A 15,087-nucleotide genomic window follows, 5' to 3' on the forward strand; every position below is an offset into this window, starting at 1 on the left:
TATAAGGAATATATGACTTTTAACGTGATGCAGCGAGTAAATCCTTCACGGGAAATAAATAAATATATTGTGAGTGGTTTATGGGGTTTGTGGACAGCAATAATCAGTAAATCCGGCCGGATTAAGCGATGGAGGGACAGTGAGAGCGGATTAATAAACATCTGCAGAGGCACTAGTCTCCAACATAACGCTCTCTAACCGAATCAAACCCAGAGCATATCAGATCATTAACCCCAGCGCAACATGTCTCAAAGCATCGGTAATGCAGACCCGTCCTGACGTTAATGCGCTCTGTACACAACCCCAACAACAGCTGTTTCAGTAAGTAAGATCAATTCGAGCAAGGTTTGAAAAGTCAACAGTGATGATGACTTTCACTGCAAACATCAAGATTCTTGTCACTCTCACTTGGTTAAAAACAAACATATTTATTTGGAGAGAGAGAGAGAGAGAGAGAGAGAGAGAGAGGGGAAATAAAATGTAATGAACATAACATGTATATATATGTATATATGTGTGTGTGTATATATAAATACAGGTGAAAAGTCACGTGACATGAGGCTGTGACTCCACCTGATTGGCTGATCACGCTGTCAACTGGATAATGAAATCGTAACAGGTGCACAAATCAGCCTGAATGTGTCAAACTAGTGAAAATGGATAGACTCATTAGACAGTAAACAACTGACCAACTCTTGGACCCATGACTTGGAACACAAAATGATCTGTGAGTTTTTTGTGAATAAATTAAAGGTAGCCTACACCTCTGTGCCTGCCAGCATAATACCAGTCACATTAATACCGATAATACCAAAACAACAGTTTGCACTGATAAAATTGTACAAAGTATTCTTGCTACTGCACTATGAAAATTACTTTTGAAGCAATGCAAAACTTTTAAAAATGCCATTCATGAGACTTTTATGCATGTAAACACGGTACATAAAAAAATACAATATTAATAATAATAATAATAATAATAGTGAATAATTTATATAGCAATGTTTTCTTGTTAATAATGTAAGGTAAATGATATTCCATTTACCACATGTACATCAAATAACAATTACAACAATTGCAGTGAGAGACGAGACTAGACAGACAGATAGATAGATAGATAGATAGATAGATAGATAGATAGATAGATAGATAGATAGATAGATAGATAGATAGATAGATAGATAGATAGATAGATAGATAGATAGATACTGTGAGTCCAACTAATGCTGATGAAACTATTCAATTGCTACTACTATAATATAATAGTCATTCAAACTAGTCATTTTGATCACTACTGTCTTCCCAACTAGATACAACTATTCTAGTGCTAATTTACGCCTTCTACTACTAGCACTACTACAAACAACATTAATAAACTGATCTTTAGTTTTTTGGTTGTATATCGCATAGAAATCTTTGAAAATGAACGGAGAGACGTCTGAGCAGTCGTCAAAGTGAGGATGTGTCCCTTATCGAAGTAAATGACTAAAGAAAATAACCTATGTCGCTAACCAAAAACACATGACGAAACGTGCATCGGCATACTCACTCTCTCCACAAATGTTTGAAGTGCAGATAGAGAAGCAATATAAACCCGAGATCAGTATGATGGAGCGATGCACAGCTGATAAGACGCACTTACTGTGACACATCGAGTCTCTTCCCTTCCTTAGAGTAATGCGGGCTCACTGCGAGACTCTCACTGAACCGAGCATCCAAATAAAACGGACACAGTCTCCAAAAAGTGCCGCTTAATGTCAGAATTTGTGAGTGCCAGCGTTCAGCTGGAGATATCGCGTTATCCACACACGGTCCCCGCTGATTCCTGCATTAGATCAACATGAGCCCGCGCGCTGTTCGTGTGGCACGGGGTGGGCACCTCCCCAGGGGCGGACTTTACCATTAGGCAAAGGTCGGCAATTGCCTTGGGCCCCAAGCTACCTAGGGGCCCCCAAAATGCCCCATTAATTTATGCTTACGTTTTTTTTTTTAATTTTTTTTTTTTTAATTTTCGCAAATTATATATTTCTAAATCTCCATTTGCGAAAAATGGCATCAAATCATTAGTCGCAGAAAGGAGGGGGCCCCCCACCTCACTACATTGGACTATTCCATTATCTCACGCATCTGCTAAAGTGACAAGGCTGTATTGCGACAAAAAACTGACAGAGAAAAAGAAGTGATTGACAGAGTGTACAGAGTAGAGTAAAAATGAAGCGAAGCTACACAAGCGGTGCTGAAAAAAGGAGGAAAAATTGCAGAATAAGGTAACAAACTTTTTTGTGATGCCCGCTGACAATGACAACAACGATACAGGAAATACACAAACAGAGCAAGATGAGTCTAAACGTGAAAATGAAAAGTTTCGAAGTTACCCAAGCGTCTCAAATAAAAGAAAAAAAGACTCAGATACTGTAAGTAGGCTATTTGGGAAAGCTGCCAAAGATGACAAACTTTTTTATGGCTAGGAACAACAAACGTCCAACGCACAGAAAGATCGTGAAGCAAAGAGGACATGGAGACCGACAGACAAAACAGAGCAGTTTAAATTACTTATGATATGAAAAATCTCAGGTCTCAGATTCTGTCAATTCTATTACGAAATAATAAATACCGTTTGGAGCTTGTAATGTGACGTGACCGATCCCTAGAGGCACGTGAACTGATCATCTTCGGTAATAACTTACCAAAATGTATTCCTTATTCATAATATCGACCAATCAGTGTTTTTCAACCGCGGAAAGAGGTAAAACAGCTGGAGAACAATCGTCACATAACATTTAGCCTAACGTTCCTCAGGAAATCCACTTAGTTACCATAATATAGGCTATAGCATGTTAGTTGACTAGAAAAATAAGATATAAAGAGTATTTAGCTAAATAGTACGGAAGAGGATTAGGGCCAGGCAATAATAAAAAAAATAAAACCATCTCGAGATTAAAGTCATTATAATGCGAGATTAAACTCGTTAAATTTCGAGAAAAAAAGTCGAAATACAATCTTGAGAATAAACTCATTAAATATTGAGAATAAAGTCGTTGTGTTTCGAGAAAAAACTCGTTAAATTTCGAGAAAAAAGTCGAAATACAATCTTGAGAATAAACTCATTAAATTTCGAGAATAAAGTCGTTGTGTTTCGAGAAAAAACTCGTTAAATTTCGAGAAAAAAGTCGAAGTAATTGTGAGAATAAACTCGTTAAATGTCGAGAATAAAGTCGTTGTGTTTCGAGAAAAAAAGTCGAAATGAAATGTAACGTTAGAGAATAACGCATTTGATCAGTGTTCATTGCATAACCTGATAGAGGACATGGCAGAGTTAGATCACTTAGACAATCTATATTTTTGACTTTCTTTCAGTAACAAAGAATAGAACATTAGGTCTAGGTCGGCTAGGTGTTTTTAGAAGAAAAAATCAGTCCAATTTGCGCGATGTACTCGCTTTTGTCCAACATGAAATTCATGGAGGTTTCATGGTTTCCCAGGATACCATAAGACGCATTATTAAACTTGTTGATCCTCAAGGTGTGGAATTTCGACGAAGGAGACGCTTGAGAAGACGCCACTTTCGCTGGCCCAAATACATTCTGGCATATGGACAGCCATGATAAATTAAAACCGTACGGCATTGCCATTAATGGCTGTATAGATGGTTACAGTCGTTACATTCTGTGGATGGAGGCGTACACAACCAACAACGATTAATAATGTGTCTTATGGTATCCTGGGAAACCACGAAACCTCGATGAGGTTGATATCGAGGCTATGCAATGAACACTGATCGAATGCGTTATTCTGTACATTTCATTTCGACTTTTTTTCTCGAAACACAACGACTTTATTCTCGAAATTTAATGAGTTTATTCTCAAGATTGTATTTCGACTTTTTTTCTCGAAATTTAACGAGTTTTTTCTCGCAACACAACGACTTTATTCTCGATATTTAATGAGTTTATTCTCGAGATTGTTTTTCGACTTTTTTTCTCGAAATTTAACGAGTTTTTTCTCGCAACACAACGACTTTATTCTCGATATTTAATGAGTTTATTCTCAAGATTGTATTTCGACTTTTTTTCTCGAAATTTAACGAGTTTAATCTCGCATTATAATGACTTTAATCTCGAGATGGTTTTATTTTTTTTATTATTGCCTGGCCCTAATCCTCTTCCGTAAAATAGGGCCTATGTGTAGGCCTACTATATTAATTATTTAGTATATTGTTTACTTATAATTTAATTATAATAAAAAAGCATTGTTTAATTTTAGTTATTTTTAACCTTAAATAATACCAGCTGATATGGCTCTCTGTATGTTCACAGCATTATGTGAGTTTTTTTTTCTTGAGAAAAATTAACGCCTATCTTGTGTACCTAATATGTATCCAAATGAGTCAATATTGAATCAAATCACAAGAATTGAATCGAAATGGTGAAATTTGTCAAGCAAAAAAAAAAAAAAAAAAAAAAACAGAGCTTACCAGAAATTGTACCATGTAAACATTGTAACGTTTCTGTTTAGGAGTGAATACGTGTATGCAAGGTTTAAAGGGGAAGTTTTATTTCTCCTCTCCAACCTTTACCTGCCTATTCACCATTCAGTCTGTAAAAAAAAAGATTTCGCTCTCTTTTAAAGGTGCAGTGTGTGATTTTTAGACGTCACAATAAGTCGATCTTCATAGAAGGGGGTTCCCGCGGTTATGTAGATATAAATGACTCATTCTAAGGTAATAAGAACATAACGGTTCATTAAGTAAGGTCTTTATACACCACTGAAAACATAGTTATGGATCTTATATTGCATTTCTGTCAATAGATCCTCAGAAATATGACACATTGCACCTTTAAAGATCGGATGGGGGGCCCATACATACCTTCGCCTTGGGCCCCCAATTTGCTAAATCCGCCACTGCACCTCCCACATACTGTACTGTGCTGGAGGGCTCCCAAAGAGTCACACAAATCACATCATCTTTGTGTCACGAAGGGTTGAGGCTTTGACATTAGGGATACGAGGACACAGCTGAAATGGCAGAAACGTAAATTTGCAGTAAAATATGTCCATGGATTATTCATTTTGCTTTCAAGAGGGTGGGATGCTTTGGGTGCACTGTACAGAGAATAAAAATACTGTAAAAAATGTTGTAATAGAACAACTACAACAAAGAGCAATTTCATTACAAATATTGTAAAAAGAATATTTTAAAATATCATAATGTCACTGAAATATTGTTAAATAAGAAATGTAAATAACATTGAGAACATGTATATCCAGCAAGGCAAAATGTATACTTAAATGGTAAAATATTATTAAAATTATTTGCAAAAAATAAAATAAAATAATGAAGCATTTTTTGGATGTTAAAAAGTTTAATAGAGTAGCCTAACAATAAAAAGCGCTGCTGTTACTAAGGATTATTTTCTACATCTGACCTCAAATACAGATTTAGATGATTAATTAAATAACATTTTTGACTTTAACAAACCACACTTTAGACATTACCACATTTGTTATCATCTAAAAATATTAGTCATAATAAAAAAATATATTACCAGCAAAAAATGCTGATGTTACAAAATATTTAATTTATGTAATTACATGCTATACTTTAACCTGGAGACCCAATAATGTGTAAACGTAATGATAGTAATTTTCAGAAATGAACCTCTTACCTTTGCTCATATTCTTTTTGTTTGTTTGTCTGACCCAAATCCCAGAACACCGGAATTATTAAAGCTTTAACTCACAAAGCAGGCATGCACCTTTCAGAAATAACACTTTTATCCAATAGAGTAACACTGTTTCTCTTTCGGCCCAATTTGACTCCAGCAAAAACACTAGAAGAATGCAATCAAACAAATCCAATTAGACAATAGCAGAAGAGTATCTCCCACACATTGAACTGCATTTTACTGAATTTGAACCCTAGAACTTTTGAATTTTCTAGAACCCTAGTAGCTACTGTAACCTTTTCATGGATGATATTGCATCAAGTTAAAACACTGTTATAATTAGTTCTGATAACATCTACCTGATACATTTTAAGCATGCCTTTTAAGACCCCAAACAGGCATTCAGCATGAAAAGAAAAAAAGAGTAGTTTTGCAAGGAACACGAGAGCTCATCACAGAACACAGTTGCCAAATACAATCTAAGAGAACCCCTTATGAAGCAGTTGCATTAGCTGATAAATTATGTATGTCTTTAAATGAGATCGCATTGCTCTATATGTCATTGGAGTATAGACTCCCCCGCCTCCTCTCCTCAATACTATCACATTTTCCTCAATTAAGTTGGATCAGAAGACTGATCTATCCAGGCACCCGCGCCAGGGGGTTTATAAGCTGTTCAGTAAGTGTCTTGATCAATGTTAGGGGCTTATTGACATGCTTAACTCCCGATGGCACCCTCTGTCTGCTGTGACAGAACGGCAAGGTGGGGAGCGTGGCATGTTTTGACATTGGTGTGACAGGGTTGTTAGGTGCATGTCTGTGTGTGTGTTGCTGTGTAACTATGGCTGCTTTGCATATGTTCATGCAACTCAAAGGCAGGGGAAAAGGCTGCAGCACACAAACAGTGCAATTTCTCATGCACAGCTGCTTGAGAAATAGGTCTACAATGAATCCATCTTCCTTAGCACTCACATCCTCATAGAGGGAGGCAGATTGTATTCACGTCGACTATTAGAGGACACACTACGGCCATAGATGCACTGGTTGTGTGTTTAAGACTGGTGAAGTTTTAATGTTTTTAAGCGTCCAATTTGTGAGACTATCAGGGAGGGAAATCAATGGTTTTTTATTAGATACGTAACCTCGTGTCCACACAGAAGGTGCTAATCCACTAGGTGGCACAAGCTAACAAGCCTGTTGTCAAACACAGGTTTTTCAAATCAGGATAAACTGGTGACATTAGACTGTTTGGGGGAAAATATAGTGCTACTGATAGCTGCCGCATTAATTTTAGGCGGCCACTTTTTTTATTTACATAATTTCTGTGGCACTATGTATTGCATACCAATCTCAGGATTACACTGCAAGCAACTACATTAAACAGATCCAGGCCCCTCTACAAATGAATTCCACCTTTGATCCCTTAAAATTTTCATTATCCACACATAAGCCCTAATTATAGTAAGTGGGATTGGAGAAAATCTTCTCCTTTTAAAATAGTCAATTGAAAGGCGATAATTAAAAGAGAAGTAAATTGAATTCCTGATGGGATTAACTTGCAGGAAAGACAGTGCGGAGGAGAGCAACAGCCTTGAAGGGTGAACGACTAACAGCAGCTTCTCCACTGTCTTTGTGCACATACAGTATTTGCTGACTTCTCATGCTGCATATAAAATCGCTAAATCACTACAAGATAAAAAAGAATGTCTGCAGCCAAGTTGACTGTGTAAATGTGAACAAAAGAAAATATGCAACATTTTTACAAATCTACAGTCACTTTTTCAAGATGAACGGTGCAATTTCTGGGCCATTTAGTGGAACTGCAAAATTATGACTATTTTTTCAAACAGGTTTCCAGAACATATCTTTCTGACATATCAGAACACATCTGCCTGTTCCATGTCGGACAAGAAGGCCGTTTTTAGACTTTATGTGTGTCGTAGGTATCGGCCAGGAAGGCCATTTTGTTGTAACCCTCTTCCTGCACTGCATGCCCAGTCCTTCAGCCCTGTCTTCACTGCCTCACATCAGCCCTTTGCCTCCTCCTACACTGCCTGTTCAATGCATTGTGGATTCGCCTTGGGCTTATAGTTCGTCCGCTTAGCCCGGGAGTGTCGATCCCATAGCTCCAAACAGACCCCTATGCCAGTTGGCTCCACCTTTGCTCCTCGCTCCCTCGGCTCCACCTGGGACCGTCGTCCTCACGGCTCTACCGGGCTTTCTTGTCCCTCAGGCTCCGTCTTGGTCAGCCATTGCTCTGAATTCACCGTGGACTTACGGGCCTTCATCGTTGACTCGTCGCTCCACCCCTTTGTCTCCGTCGGGCTTTACCTTCCCTCTGGCTCCACCTCAGTCCTCGCTACACGGCTCCGCCTCAGTCACCCTGACTTCACTATGGCTGCTTGTCCCAGCAGCTCCAACATGGTCTCCTCTGTCATCCACTCTTACTCAGTCAGTTGTCCACCTGGTTCCACCTGGCAAGGCTCCACCATGGCTCCTCCCTCCCTTGACTCCATCATGGGCCTGCATTCTGGTTCTCCTGTTGGGGATACTCCCTGGCTCCTGTAGCCTTCGTCTCCACTTTGGATCATCCCACAGTCAATTTCACCCTGGCTAACCCCTCCTCTGGGAGACCCGGCTCAGTCTGCACTAACTCCCTCCCTCCCTCCCTCCCTCTCTACCTCCCTCATCTGTTGTACTGTTTTTTATGTTTTAAGATGCAAGGCTGCTCAGTAAACTAAAATAAACAAAACACTCAGAACAGTCAAAATTAAAAACAGAACAGTCGGTATACACGGACAAACATCGGGATATCGGGAAACCTGTTTGTAAACAGTCACATTTTTTTTTGCAATGCTGAAATTACGTACAAACATGCATTCAAAAAAGTTAGTCAGGGTCACTTGACACAAACAGAAATCTTTCACATCGGGTGGTAACCATAGCGACAGTAGGTCGCTTCAACATTTTCTATTCATATTAGATTCAGTATTGTACAGAACACTGACAGAACATAATTTATCACTTTGTTGTATAAATATTGCAAACATATCACAGACTAAATAACTGTTGCTTTTCTGAACTTTCTATTCATCAAAGAATTCTGAAAAAAGTTTAACATTTTCCACAAAAATATTAAGCAGCACAACATTGATAAAAATATTAAATGTTTCTGGAGCACCAAATCAGCATATTAGAATGATTTCTGAAAGATTGTGTAACACTGAAGACTGGAGTAATGGCTACTTTGCCATCACAGGAATAACATTGAAAATATATTAAATACAAAACAGCTATTTTAAATTGTAGTAATATCCCACAATATCACTGTTTCACTGTACTTAAAATCAACTAAACACAGCCTTGAGGAGCATAAGAGAAATGTTACCAACCCCTTTTGAACGGTATTGTAAGATGTTCTATAGCATGATCTAGTTTGGGTAAGAAAAAGAAACAAAACTTTAATAATGCAAGGGGCCACTAGTTCAAAATCCCTGTTAAGGGACTATTACAAACCTCAACAAATACTTTATGTGGGCAGATTCGTTCTCAGACTTGTCAGTCTCCAAATGCTTTTTTTAATTACGTGAAAGCAACCACTCCAACTGAATCTCTTGCTAGAAGTTCAAGGCTAAGCATTGCCACACTGACCTTCCTCTTTGTGATATTTCAGTGTCTCTTGGGCTGAGCTCTTTTTGGACACATCTACTTGGTATCACTCTACAGCCACTAATGACTCATGGACAGAAGCATTTAACTGTCTGTGCTCAGGTTAAGTACAACCTCTGTACCGTGAAATAAAGTTGCACTCCACACCGTGTTGACTTTTCTCATGCTGAACATGGATAAATCAATTGTCTTCTGATGCAGTATTCAAGGGGTATTGATATTCAGGTTGCATGAGCTTTGTGGATCTTGATAGCTCATTAATACATAATATTCCCCATCCACTAAAGGGTTTATATGATTAAGACGAGATCTCCTGATCAACAGAGATTATAAACTGTGCAATGCAATAAAGAATATTAATGATGTTGGGAGAAGAGCTGCTCTAGTGCATTTTAAAGTGTCGTACAGATCGCAGAGTGATTTTAAGCATTAGCTAAACTCGCTCCAGGAAGAGCAGATTTATACACAGGAAGCGTGACGTTATCAAGCCTTTTTATCAATGGCCACAGGGTCGTTTTGAATGATGAGCCCTGTTTCCTTTCCATTCGGAATTACATTACGGCTCTTGACGGCGTACATTCAGTAACACAATAGTTTAGACTGACAGCACAGCTGAAACCAATCTACAAAGTTATGTGGGGTCAGATCGGGCAAAGGGTGATTTCAATTACATCCTTCATTGGGATATTATAGCATTATGGTAATTGTTTTCTGATTTTATATGGATAGACATATTTTTTTGTAGTCTATGAAAACCCTGCTGGAACATCAACAACACATAAACCGGCTTAAGCTGGTTTGTTGGTCTTTGCTGGTCCCAGCTGCAAAACTACTCTGCTGAAAAACAAACTGCTGAATAGTGCCCCAAAAATCCAACAAACCAGACTGACCAGGCTTGTTAAAGATGTTTTTTTTGTTTTTTTTTTCAGCAGGGAAGTAATTACTTTGTTCTCATATATTAAACTATTCTCATTTAAATTGGCCTCCCAGTTCGGTCAGGTCTAGTTAGCTGGGTTTAAAGGGGTTTTAAGCACTTTTCAGCTGGTCAGGCTGGGAGACCAACTAAACCATCTGAAGGCCATCTTAGCAAAGATGTTTCTGTCAGCAGGGTAAACTGAAAAGCATGAGGATCTATCATGCATTATCATAAGTATCATATCACTTAAGTCTTTCTTAAAAACCTAATCTATTCACCTAAGTGACTTGGCTGCTCTGTCTTGTTTTAACAGCAGGTAGACATTAGCTTTAACAAGACCCATGGCTAAATTATCTATTGACAACAAGAGTATTTTTTACAAAGGTATTAGCATTGAGTGCTATTGTGCAATATTATCATTCCCTATAATTAAGAAACTATTTGAGAACAGCTCAAGTCATGGAGCAATATTAATCTGAGGAGATTTGCTCCTGGTGCGTGTTCCATGTACCACATAAAATCTGCAGTGGAAAACAATAAACAATGAGGACAGTTAAATCTCTATCTATCCCTGGATAGAGAAGATAACCACCTTTTATGGCCAGTGCGGCAAAGAAGAAAATTAGTTTCTGAAAAAGTCATTAGCAAGTTGCCTGCTTTATAGGTTGACACAGCCCCCTGTGTCCAATATTGCCCAGTTTCTCCTGGAAGCCTTATTTTTTTATTATTGGCCGAGACCCGAACTGGGCTAAATCCATGGTGAAACATTTCTCAGCACAAGCTGGCAAAACTGTCTAAATCACACCTGTTCTGGCTCGATCAAGATCAGATGTTTGCACTACTCTCTAAGCTAACTGTGCCAGATACATGTCAGCTGATACAAAGTTTCCACACAACTTAAAGAATCGAATTAGTAAGAAAAACTTTTATATACTTAAGTATATAAGTTATACACAGTGAGGTCCAAAAGTCTGTTAGGACTGTTGTGGTTAGGGTTAGGTGTAGGGTTCAGGTTAGTAGAATAAGTTGACATGTACAGTAGTTGCAAAGTTACTTGGTCAGTAGAATGTCTGTTGGGGGACCATCAAAGTGTTATCAGATATTAAGCAGACAGTCTACTAATAATCTAATGAGAGTTAGTTGACATAGTTGCAAAGTTATAGTTAGTAGATTGTCTAAAGTGCACCATTGAAATAAAGTGCTACAACATACTTTTTTCCTTTGGCACAATGAGTTATATACCACAATGTCCAGGTTGCTCTTTTCCATAAACTAAAGTCTAGTGATCAGTGGCTGTCAAGCTCTAAGACAGACATAAATTAAATGAAAAAAAAAGAGTTTTGAGTGACATGAGACATGAGAGTGATGACTTTAATTTTTGGCCGAACCATTTCTTTAAAGCTACAATATGTAATTTTTTTCGCCGCTAGGTGTCGCTAACCTCTTACAATAACAAAGGCTTGTGTTGATGACGCATAAGCGGAATTATGGAACTTGCCGTCATGCCGAAGGATCTAATAATGTTAATGGATGAGTGAATACATTGATGTTTTTAACATGACTGTGGTATGAAGCAGGTCGCGATTGCTAATGAGAGACAGATATCAGCGCCACATGCAAGTCCCGCGGATATAAAGGAATAAGGATATTTCATTCTACCGAACTACCCGCAAGTGCTGAATAATATTCACACAGGTCAATAACTCAGTTGTCCACGTCTGTCGCAATGGTAACTATGGTAGTACGAGCGGAAAACAGGGATAACGTGGATATTACGTCATTGACAGGCGACAAGTGGGACAGGGCGGCAGGGACGAACCATTATTTAAAATTGGAATTTCTCTGAAATTAAAAATCTTTGGGAACTTTTGGGATATTGTAAGTACACAACTGCAGGAAATATATTACACTGTGCAAGTGATTTTTGGATATTTTATTACAAAAATCTTACATATTGTAGCTTAAAAGGAGAACTCCGGTCAATTTTAACATTGAGCTCATTTTTTTGTATTTGGAGTGCTGTCAATACAGAGAACAACGACAAAAATCGGTGTTGCCTACACAACGAGTTATTCTATTTTTAAAATTTGCACCCTGTTGACTTCAATGGGGCAAGTACTAAACCTGCTTTTAGGCTCTTAACATCCTTGATGTGTCATTACAAGTGCACAGAAAATGTGAGTGATTCCTTCTGAGTGAACACGAGTGGCTCTGACTGCAGTAGATGTAAAATATATGTATAAAAATGATGTTATTTAAGCCAGCGCAAATACCTGTGTTTACATCCTGTTTTTCGGTTGAAGTCCAAAGTAGTCGATTGCCGAGTTCACGCGCATAGGTTTAGTTACCTATGATCCCGCGCGTGAACTCGGCAATCGACTACTTTGGACTTCAACCGAAAAACAGGATGTAAACACAGGTATTTGCGCTGGCTTAAATAACATCATTTTTATACATATATTTTACATCTACTGCAGTCAGAGCCACTCGTGTTCACTCAGAAGGAATCACTCACATTTTCTGTGCACTTGTAATGACACATCAAGGATGTTAAGAGGTTAAAAGCAGGTTTAGTACTTGCCCCATTGATGTCAACAGGGTGCAAATTTTAAAAATAGAATAACTCGGTGTAGGCAACACCGATTTTTGTAGTTGTTCTCTGTATTGACAGCACTCCAAATGTACAATAAAATGAGCTCAATGTTAAAATTGACCGGAGTTCTCCTTTAACACTATGCATCTTACATTAATTTCTTAGAGCATAAAAGGTAAGACAAGGCAAGTTTATATAGCACATTTCATACACAATGTGAATTCAAAGTGCTCTACATAAAAAAGACATTCAAATAATGATAAAATAATCACAACATATGCATAAGTAATAGAAATAATCGTATTTAACTAAAGGTTAAAATACTATTCCTGACTACCCGAATCACTTAATTTGTGGCTCCCCTGTCTGAATAGCAGAGTCAGAGATCTTCGGTTTGTGAGAATAATGCATTTAAAACATGAATTTGTATGCATCAAGGTTATTTTCGTAAATTAAAACTGAATCTAAGACTAAAACTATTGGTCAAAAAACCATGTTCGTAAAATGGTTAACTGAAATAAAATAGAGACTTTAATTTTCAACATAAATGAAAAACTAAAACTAAACTAACAACAGTTACCGAAAAACTAAATGAAATAAAATTATAATTAGCAAAAATAAATAATAGTTTTCGTTATTAATAAGCTCTCATCCTGTTCCGGAAAATCACGTTTTTCCATTTGACTGTGCTAGGCTTTTTGATGTAAACACGCGCTAGGCTAGACGGACATGATCGTTGCACTCGCGTCTTTTGCAATTGCAACGCCTCGCGCATGACACTACATTCTAAAAACGCGACACTCAAGTTAAAGGGTAACTAAACCCTAAACCAACTTTTTTTAGTTAATGATCTGTAAGAATGGGGCTTTATTAGTGCTGTTAATTGATTCGAGTAACTTTTTTGAAATTTGGGTATAAAGTGTTTTAATTCTACAATATATGGTGTAAAAACTTTTGAGTGCTGCCCTCTTCAGGTTGAACAGTGGCTACTGCAGTTGAATTTTCCTATTGGATGTTTGCGGTACTACGTGACGTAAGCGGTACTACGTGACGTAAGCAGGTTCCAGCTCACCACGCCCTCCCTTGGTACGAGCTCACCACACCCTTGGTATGAGCTAGCGTAGATTTATATGTATTAAGTACAGTGGTTAGGAGGATACGTAGGCGCAGCGGCGTCTTGATGTGAGTGATCATATATATTTTAATCACAATTTATGGTTAGGCTAACCTCTGGGGTCGACAAACGCGCCGGCGCATTTTGCTGGATTTTTTCACATAGCGGCAAAATATGAAAATGCCTACAGAGAGCGCATGCTATTGACATCAACTCGCATGTACTTTAAGTCGTCTTGCGACCCTGTGAGTCACTCTCCATTTTAGTGAGTCTGACAGCAGGTCTCAGGTGTACGCCCCCCCGCTCACGGTTCGTCCCCTCTAATTCCGCTGGGGTCTGCTGTCAGACTCTCTAAAATGGAGAGTGACTCACAGGGTCGCAAGACGACGTAAAGTAAATGCATCTGATGAGTTTTATCGAGCTGATATCAATAGCGCGCACTCTCTGTAGGCATATTCATATTTTGCCGCTATGTGAAAAATATCCAGCAAAATGCGCCGGCGCGTTTGTCAACCCCAGAGGATTAACTTTAGCCTAACCATAAATTGTGATTAAAATATATATGATCACTCACATCAAGACGCCGCTGCGGTGGTGGAGTCCATGCAGGAGGAGCAGCGTTTGGCACTGCGTCGTTTTTCAGCACGAGCTGTGTGGAGAAGCCCATTTCCACCTCTATGTTGGAGAAGCAATCCCACATAAAATGCAGGTTTCACACTCACGGTCTTCCAGGTCAAGTGCATGCAACCACTGGCGCCTAATTTCCAAGTCTACTGGAAAGCTATGCAGTCCAGCAGTGCTGTTGCAACCAGCATCCCTACACCTACCACTGTACTAAATACAGATAAATCTACGTTAGCTCGGACCAAGGGTGTGGTGAGCTCGTACCAAGGGCGTGGTGAGCTGGAACCTGCTTACGTCACGTAGTACCACTTACGTCACATAGTACCACAAACATCCAATACGAAAATTCAACTGCAGTAGCCACCGTTCAACCTGAAGAGGGCAGCACTCAGACATTTTTACACCATATATTGTAGAATTAAAACACTTTATACCCAAATGTCAAAAAAGTTACTCGAATCAATGAACAGCACTAATAAAGCCCCATTTTTACAGATCATTAAAG

General features: G+C 38.5%; 1 protein-coding gene across 4 annotated transcripts in view; it reads right to left on the minus strand.

Annotated features, from left to right (window-relative positions):
* The window catches only part of cntn4 (contactin 4), a 155,666-nt gene extending 153,803 nt beyond the window's left edge, over positions 1-1,863 (minus strand). For 2 of the 4 annotated variants that reach the window (XM_081381413.1, XM_081381411.1), the window contains exon 1: positions 1,550-1,667. The gene's annotated coding sequence lies outside the window, so the exon portion shown is untranslated. Of the gene's footprint in view, positions 1-1,549 lie in introns of all 4 variants that reach the window. The other 2 variants (XM_081381410.1, XM_081381412.1) reach the window with 2 other exon arrangements.
* Positions 1,864-15,087: the final 13,224 nt, after the last annotated feature.

This window comes from Scardinius erythrophthalmus (assembly GCF_964197995.2).
Source record: "Scardinius erythrophthalmus genome assembly, chromosome: 12".
NCBI lineage: Eukaryota > Metazoa > Chordata > Actinopteri > Cypriniformes > Leuciscidae > Scardinius > Scardinius erythrophthalmus.